We start from the raw sequence: 9,122 nt of genomic DNA on the forward strand, positions 1-9,122 counted from the left end.
TAAAAAAAAATTAATAGTAAAAAAAAATTTATACAAAAAAACACTATAAGAAAAACGCTGAATACCGACGGATTTAGCATTGGACATTTTTTTGATCTGACAGTAAATTTGTCGGTAATAATTGGAGGAAAAACAAAAAAAATTGGAGCAAAGATTACGTCCGCCGGTAAATCGGTAATCCTTGATTAGTGCAACGTTGCGTTTTTTGTCACTTTCAAAACGTTACTGTGAGATTGTTGTGGCGGTAAATTCGACGATAATCTTGTCCTAAATTCGAATCGCGAATCCTCTCCCCTCTAATTTTCGAACTACTCTATCTCTCTAACCTTCTCCTCTCTCTCTCTCTCCCTTCTCTCTCTCCCACAAACCACCTTCGGCAGCCCCTCTACTAACTCAGCCACCACCAATAACGTTCAAAAACTGTGTGGACTCCTTACGTCGCGTTGGTCGCTATATCGCCGTCGTTGTCATCACTCCCGCCACGCTATTGCCGCCGCCACAGCTGCACCGCTGTCGCCGAAGCTGTCTCCTTCCTCCCTTCAGGTATGTTGTCTTCCTCCTTCTTCTTATTAATTTTTTTTTCAAATTTAGTTTATGTATTAGTTTAGTTTTAGAGTTTTTTAATTCTATTTTGATTTAGGATTTTTTTATTCTGTTTTAATAATTTTGTGTTTGAAATTTTATTTATAATTCTGATTTTGAATTTTGTTTTGATGATTTTGTGATTATTATTATGATTTCTGTTTATTGTTATGAAGAATGAAGAATGCTTACCTGTTTGTTAAAATGCGTCAATTGAGTTGAGTACTTAAATACTTGGAATGCTTTCTTTGAAAAAGCACAAAAAAAAAATCCTATTATTTTTTTGCAATTTATTTGAAAAAAAAACCCTATTAGCTTGTTGTTGTATGTTGCATCGATTTCTTCGATTGTGTCGAATCTGGTATTGTTTATGATTTTGCCATGTTTGTGTGTGTGCATTCATGTTATTAAATCCTATTTGCATTCATTTTTACATTTTGATAGGTTAATAATTACAGTTAAAATTGTTATTTGTATGTTTTTGGTTTATATTGAAGTTGTATCCACGATAAGAAGAATGTATTATATTGGAGTTGCTAATTACCTAATTTTCTACTATATAATCTTCTACTTTGTATTTTAGTTTCATTGAATCATAAGTCTGAGGCCAAAAGCTGAATTTGCAGGCGGAAGATGGAAACAGCTGGAGAAAGTGAATCTTGCAAACGATGTAATTGTAAGAAATCAAAATGTTTGAAGGTGTAAGTTCAAGTACATGCTCCTTTGATCTCTTTGGGTGGCAGCAAAGATATTTTACATGCTGTGATAAGCCTTTAAGTTCAAGTACATGCTCCTTTAATTTCTTTGTGTTATCTTAATATAATGTATTTGTATAATAAATTTAGATTTTATTTGTGTTATCTTAATATATAATGTTATCGTTTATAATGATTTTGTGTAGTATAGGATGAATTTGTGTGAATTGATGTTGAAAGAATATTTGGTTGTATTATTTCTTGTTGTTTGATGTTTTTGCACGCTAAGCGTTCGATTATATGTCTTTATGTTTATTATGTGTTTTAAATTTTATGTTGTAGCTACCATATGATTTAAGATGTTTGATTTTGTTTAAAATTGTTATTTGAAATTGGATTGAATTGATCGGATTGTTCAAAAAAAAAATAATTAAAATTCAAGTTTACCGGCGGATTTACCGTGAGATAAATTCGCCAGTAATTAATACTTAAATATTAGTAAATAGCATGTTACCGTCGAATTTATTAGAGAATAAATCCAGCAGTACAAATTACTAACGAATTTTTTTTATGGTAATTAACGACAAACAAAAAATCTGACGCTAAATAATTACCGACAAATTAAAGTTTATATCGTCAGATTTTTTTTGCCGCTAATTTCAACGGTAAATAAATTATCCGCCAATATTTTTGATAAATTCATCGGCATCCAACGAATTTCTTGTAGTGAAATTTACATAAATTTAAAAAGATACTCTTATTTAAAAAATATGTTAAAAATATATAATTATTTATGTAATTTTTTATTATTTTAAATTAAAAAAAAATAATTTCATGACATATAATCTTATGTGAATTATTTCAAAATATACCACACAATTGAGGATTTTAGAATTCAAAGCCGATTCTTTGGAGGGAATCACATCATGATGTTAACTATATATTATCCATAAGGGTGATTAATTTAGAATAGTGTAAAATTACAGTGTGTTTATACAAAATACATAGATAATCTCGGAAGTGTGGTTGAATGAAAGACCGAATTCATTATTTCATAATTAAACGTTGGAAATTTTTGAGCTTTAATTTGTCATAGAACTAAATAAATTTCAAACATAGGATCAATTATCTCATTTATCAAAGTGTTTACAGACCAATAAATTAACATTTTAATTACCATTAAGTTTTTATATATAATTAAAAATATTATGTACACATAAAAAATTAATTATTTTATATTTATGTATAAATATTTATATAATTTAATTTATTTTTAATATATATTTTATATTTTAATATTTTATATTAATAATAATTAATTTTTATAGTTGAATTTGATGTATATATACCTAATATAATTGTTATTTAATTATTATAGTCAAACACATACATGATAATTATTAGTAGGGATATAAAAACTTTGTTCCGCCATCTTCTCTCTTTTTCTTTAATTTGGTTTCTTTATTATTCACTTTCTTCATCTATATACTTCATATGGTAGTACACGTAACTTAATGGTTAAGCACGCTAATTCTATTGCCACTTCTTGTTGAATATTGTAATTGTAAGAGAGTCTAAAAAATGAATTGACTTATTTAATTGTGTATATATATATATATAGTCATCAAAAAAAATTATGTATATATATATACAAAGTGATAGTTTAATTAATTTTGTATTTAGTCTAACTAATTAATATAATTAATTCAAGTCCTAATTAACTTGTTAAGTTATAACACATTGTATAAATATATGCTATGGCTAATATTTTCCCTCAAGTTGTAGCATACATGTTGTATGTTCCGAACTTGGCCATAAAAAATTTGAATTGAGGCGCTGAGAGAACCTTGGTGAGTAAATCCGTGAGTTAATGCTTGCTCGGTACATGGACGAGTTTGATAATTTCTGCTACCACTTTTTTTCTAACAAAGTGGTAATTTATTTCAATGTGCTTGGACCTTTCATGTAGAGTCGAATTGGTGGCTATTTGAATGACAGAGATGTTGTCACAAAAAATCATTGCTGAATTCATCTCGACATGCTTGAACTTGAGAAGGGCAATGATGGACAGAACTTCACAAGCAGCATTGGCTAGAGCTATGTACTCTGCCTCCGATGAGCTTCTCGAAACTACAACTTGCTTCTTGCTCTTTTATGACACTAATGAATCTCCCAAGACGTGCAATAGCCGGTTGTGGACATCCGTGTGTCGAGGCAGCTGCCCCAGTCAGCGTCTGTGTACATGAAAAGGTGAAATTTAGATTTTGATGAGAAGAGTAATCCCTAGCCAGGTGCTGCCTTCAAATACCTGAGGACATGGTGCACAGATTCGAGATGAGGAGTTCGAGAATTTGCCATGTATTGAGCCAGTTTTACCACCGCAAAAGTGATGTTTGGTCGAGATATAGTGAGATACAAGAGGTGGCCAATTAATTTGCGATAGCTCGAAGCATCAGGGATAGGATCACCTTCGTCAGCCCTAAGTTTCAAATTAGCATCCATGGATGTATTGGCAGGTTTGCACTCTAAGAAACCAGTCTCTTCTAGCAATGAGAGTGTATATTTTCGCTGACTCAGAGTAATCCCATCTTTTGATCTGGCAAGCTCAAGACCAAGGAAAAACTTAAGGTCACCTAAGATTTTAAGCTTGAAAATGGATTGAAGCTTGTGTTTAACATTGTCCACCATTTCTTGTTTGGGAGCAGCGATGATTATGTCGTCCACGTACACAATGAGATAGGTAGTTGCCTCACCCTCTCCTAGAGTGAAAAGAGAGTAATCTTGTCTGCATTGTGTAAAGCCATGGGTGGTTAGTGTGTTGTAAAACTTAGTGAACCATTGCCTTGATGCTTGTTGCAACCCATACAAGGACCGTGTGAGTTTACAAACTAACCCTTGTTTCCGCTGAGGATGACCCAAAGGCAATTCCATGTAGACTTCCTCATTAAGTTCACCATTGAAAAATGCATTATTTATATCCAGCTGTAGGAGGCTCCAGTTCTTGACCGCACCAATGGTAAGTAAGGTTCTCACAGTGGTGATCTTTGCCACGGGACTAAATGTGTCCCTAAAATCAATACCAACTTGTTGAGTGTATCCTTTTGCAACCAAACGTGCCTTGTATCTCTCTAACGAGCCATCAGCCTTTAGCTTAGCTTTGTACACCCAACAACAACCAATGGCTCGCTTATCTGGTGGTAAAGGTACGAGGACCCAAGTGTTGTTGGCCTCAAGCGCATCAAGTTTCTCTTGCATAGCCTGTCTCCATTATTTGAACTGAACTGCCTGGTGGTAAAACTGAGGCTGAGGTATGGTGTCTAATTATGCGATGGAGTTAAGGTATGTGAGGTTAAGGCGATGGTTACTAATATGATTAGCTAAGGGATACGGAGTAGAGGTGTGGCAGACGTAGTTATTAAGGTAAGGAGGAGGTTGAATGTGCCTAGTTGATTTTCTTAGTTGTTTAGGTGGGGAAGTGATGGTGTTTGGTATTGGTTCTTGATGTTGAGGTTCTGGGTTCATGACGGTTGGAGTCGGCTTTGAGAATAGAGAAGAGATGTGGTCAAGAATGGGTTTAAGAAGTACAAAGTCATTGAACAAGTCCTCATTAGACTGCATATGAGGTGAGGTACTGAAAGGCATAACATGTTCATAGAAAATGATGTCTCTTGAGATAAAAAATTGTTTGGTTCTAAGGTTGTAGAGTTTGTAACCTTTGTAACCAATTGGATATCCAATGAAGACTGAGGGATCAACTTTAGGACAAAATTTAGTTTTGGAGTTAAAGGTGTTTGCTGCATATGCAAGGCAACCGAAATTTCTTAAGGCATCGTAGTTGGGTATCTTTTCAAATAGTAGTTCAAAGGGAGATTTAAATTGTAATAATTTGCTTGGGGTTCGATTGATTAAGAAAGCTGCAGTGATGATGCACTCCCCCCAAAAGAAAATAGGAATTTTTGACTGAAAGAATAAGGATCTGCCCACATTCAACAGATGCTGGTGCTTTCTCTCTACAACAACATTTTGTTGGGGTCGATAAGGGCATGAGAATTGATGCAGGACACCTCTTTTCTGCAGAAACTCCTTAAGTGCAAGTTCCTTAGCATTGTCAGATTTGAGACATTTGATCTTAATGCCAAACTAAGTGTCAATTAGTGCAAAGAAATTCTTCAAGCAACCTATGGCTTCAGATTTATTATCCAGCATATAATATAAATCCAACAAAATCTGGTTGCATCATCAACGATGGTTAGAAAGAAATGTTTTCCATTATAAGTGGGAGTATGATAAGGTCCCCACACATCACAATGAATAAGGTCAAAAGCGTTAGAAGATATGTGATTATGTGACTCAAAGGGAAGCTTCTTGAATTTAGCTAAATGGCAGATTTCACAAGTATGACAACCTGATTTATTTGACAAATGCAAAATACTAGCTAATTGTTGTAGAATGTTAGAAGGTACATGACCAAGACGTGTGTGCCATAAATCTGGACTACACAAATTTATTGAGATAAAATCAGTATGAGAAATATGACTAGAAAGAAAAGAATTTGAGGAATTCTGTGAACCACGCAGTGCCGAATTGGTTGGGATTTATGCTCTTAAGATGTAAAGTTCTTGTTGCAAGTCACCCTTCCCAATCGTCTTCAAACACTTGTTGTCCTGAATAGTGAATTAATTAAAACCAAGAGTGACAGTGATTGTGGAGTTAGCAAGAAAGGTTGAAACTGAAAGTAAATTGACACGAAACTTAGGGACATAAAGCACATTTTGGAGAGATATATGCTTATTGAGAGTAACTGAACCTATGAAATTGGCAGAGAAAATTTTACCATTAGGCAAGGAGACAAAAAAATTCTTCGAAGTATATATTGAGGTGAATAGAGATAAATCACAAGCAATGTGAATGGTGGCACCACTATCCAAAATTCAAGAATTATGATATAAATTTGACCTTAACATGGATGCGTTGGGAACGATACTTGCTGGAGTTGAAACTTTAGTTGATTCATTTGATGAAATATCTTGGATCTTGTGATTATTCAGCAAGGTTAGGAGCTGTTGAACTTATGTTGAAGTCAAATTTGGGCTGATTTGTGCATCTGAAGTGGATTGAGATGTGGATACATGATGAACCGAAGGCTTCATGTTCCTTCCTTTTTGCCAAAATTTGGAGGGTAACCGTGAATTTTGTAACATTTGTTGATAGTGTGCCCAAGAATTCCACAGTGCGAGCAGAGGGGTCTATCTTTCTTCACCATGCCTCTGCCGTGACCTTGAGATTGTGTTTGTTGCTGATTTCTTGCCAGAAAGGCTACTTGATTCTGGGAAGCAGAATTGAGTGAAGCTCCTATTGCCCTATGTTTTTCTTCTTGTGTTACAAGAGAAAGGACTTTGTTAATTGTGGGAAAAGGTTCCAAGAGCAAGATTTGCCCGCGAATCTGTGAAAAGGATTCATCCAATCCCATGAGGAAACAGTGGATACACTTAGTTTGAAGAAACTCTTGCATGGCACGCGCATCACTACAATTGCATTGCACCGGGCGATATGAGTTCAATTCTTCCCAAAGAACCTTGATTCTTGTGAAGTATTGTGACACAGACATGACACCTTGTCGAAGATTCATCAAGTCGCACTTCAATTCGAACACGCGAGGGCCATTTCCATGTTGAAAATGCTCCTTCAAATTGTTCCACAACTCCGCTGCAGAATCTGTGTATACGAGAGAGGTAGCAATTCCTTTTTTTAACAAAATTCAAAATCCATGTGCTTATTACGTCATTCACGACTGCCAGTTCTCAAATTTCTTTGGTTCAATGATTGGATCTGGTTTAGGCATCGATCCAGTGATGAAACCAAGCTTACGTTTGGTATTGAGGGCTTTCTGTATCGTGCGGCTCCAAGAATGATAGTTGTCCTTAGCGAGTTGTTGAATGACCAAGATCAGACCAGGTTGATCAGCGGGAGAGAGATTATAAGGATCCACAGCCATTGATGAAGCTGAAGAAACCGTAGATGAGATGAAGCTGGTTGCGCCATGGTTGGTGGAATTAAGGGAAGAAAAAAAATGATGCTTCTTTCCAAGTCTCGTTGATCGGAATCGCTTTTTCTACCAAGAACAGAGGTTAAACACACACATTCTCATCGAACTCAGTTGTGTGAGTCAAGGAAAAAGGAAGAGAGAAGAGGGAAAGAAGGAGAAGAAGAAAGGGGAGAAGAGTGAAAGGTTTAAGAAAAAATTACTTCTGATACCATGTTGAATACTGTGATTGTGAGAGAGTCCAAAAACTGAATTGGCTTACTCAATTGTGTATATATGTATACAAGGTGATGATTTAACTAACTCTGCATGCATCTAGTCAAACTAATTAATATAACTAATTCAGGTCCTAACTAACTTGTTAAGTTATAACAAATTGTACAAGTATATGCTATCGCTAATACTTGTTTGACTCTATATATGGAGAAAAATGTCGTGATCAATGATAATAGGTTGTGTTTGTATTTTTTTTTTAAGATATAAATGGAGAGATAAAAAGATAAAAACAATTTTTTTTTTACTTTTAAAAAATAATAAAAATACATAAATATTCTGTTTCCAAATTGTATCTTTATTAATGTGTGTATATATTTTACAGTTTTTTTTCAATTCAATAGAACAAAATTAATTTGATGTAAATTTTAAATTTTATTTAAGAGTCCGTCAGAACAATAATACTATTCCACAATTTTTAGTGGCGGTATTTTTTTCTCATTAAATGATTTAACAATGCTTAATAGACCGATGTTCTTTAAGGCATCGATAAACAATTTTGAGGCCATTTTAACAACTGTTGTATAATTGCTGTTAAATAAGTAATTAATTTGCGACAACTGCTATTTTTTTTTATAGGTTTTAAATTGTTACAATTTTTATACAAGTTCTTAAAAAAATAAAACAATTTTAAATTTTCACAATTTTTAATGTGAAATTAAAAAAATGATAAACTACAATAGTTTGTACTATTTTTTTACTATAATCTATTTTTTACATTATAATTGATTAAATTTGAGATACTTATACAAAAATACTGAACAATATTTCCATTATTTAGCATATACACAAAATATAAGATGAAATTTTAAATTAATTTTTATTATTTATTTAAAAACGTATAAGTGAACTATTATAAATATTTCTATTTAGTGTCATTGAAATCACACCATTTAAATAAAACCTTATTCTTGGTTTGTTATAACATGGTAACGGATTATTGTTACACTTATAACATTGTAAGGGTAATTAGAGTTATGAATATCAAGCATAGCTTACGATGCATGCAAAAATAATACAAAGATTTCAAGGAAAATAAACAATTCAAATGCTCGACCATGCTTAGAAGACTATATACATTGACGTTTTTTGCGGTTAGAAAATATTACACACACAATAATATTAGGAACCAAGATAATTTCAGCAAAAAATCAGCCAAATACTTTTGAGTGAATCTAAAATATCTACGTGAATGGTACTTATGCTAGGTATTAAGATGTTTTTTTTCTTTGTAAATTGGATGATTCTAAATCTATTTTTTGATTTATCATGTTTTAGGCATTTGGAGAGGGAAGGAGGGTGCAGAGACGGAAGCTAATTGAATCAGTTTTCGTGATTTACGTTGCAATGATACTGAACGTATCTCTTCCTAATTTGAATGTGGTAAAATATTTAATAACCAATATTTTAAATCATAAATAAATAAAACTAATTACTATATTTATAATTAATTAAGTTGTTCCATTCTTGACTATATTATTTATTTATTTATTTATTTTTTTTGTTAACGGTTCTATATACTTTTTCTT

This window comes from Arachis ipaensis, chromosome B09, assembly GCF_000816755.2.
Source record: "Arachis ipaensis cultivar K30076 chromosome B09, Araip1.1, whole genome shotgun sequence".
NCBI lineage: Eukaryota > Viridiplantae > Streptophyta > Magnoliopsida > Fabales > Fabaceae > Arachis > Arachis ipaensis.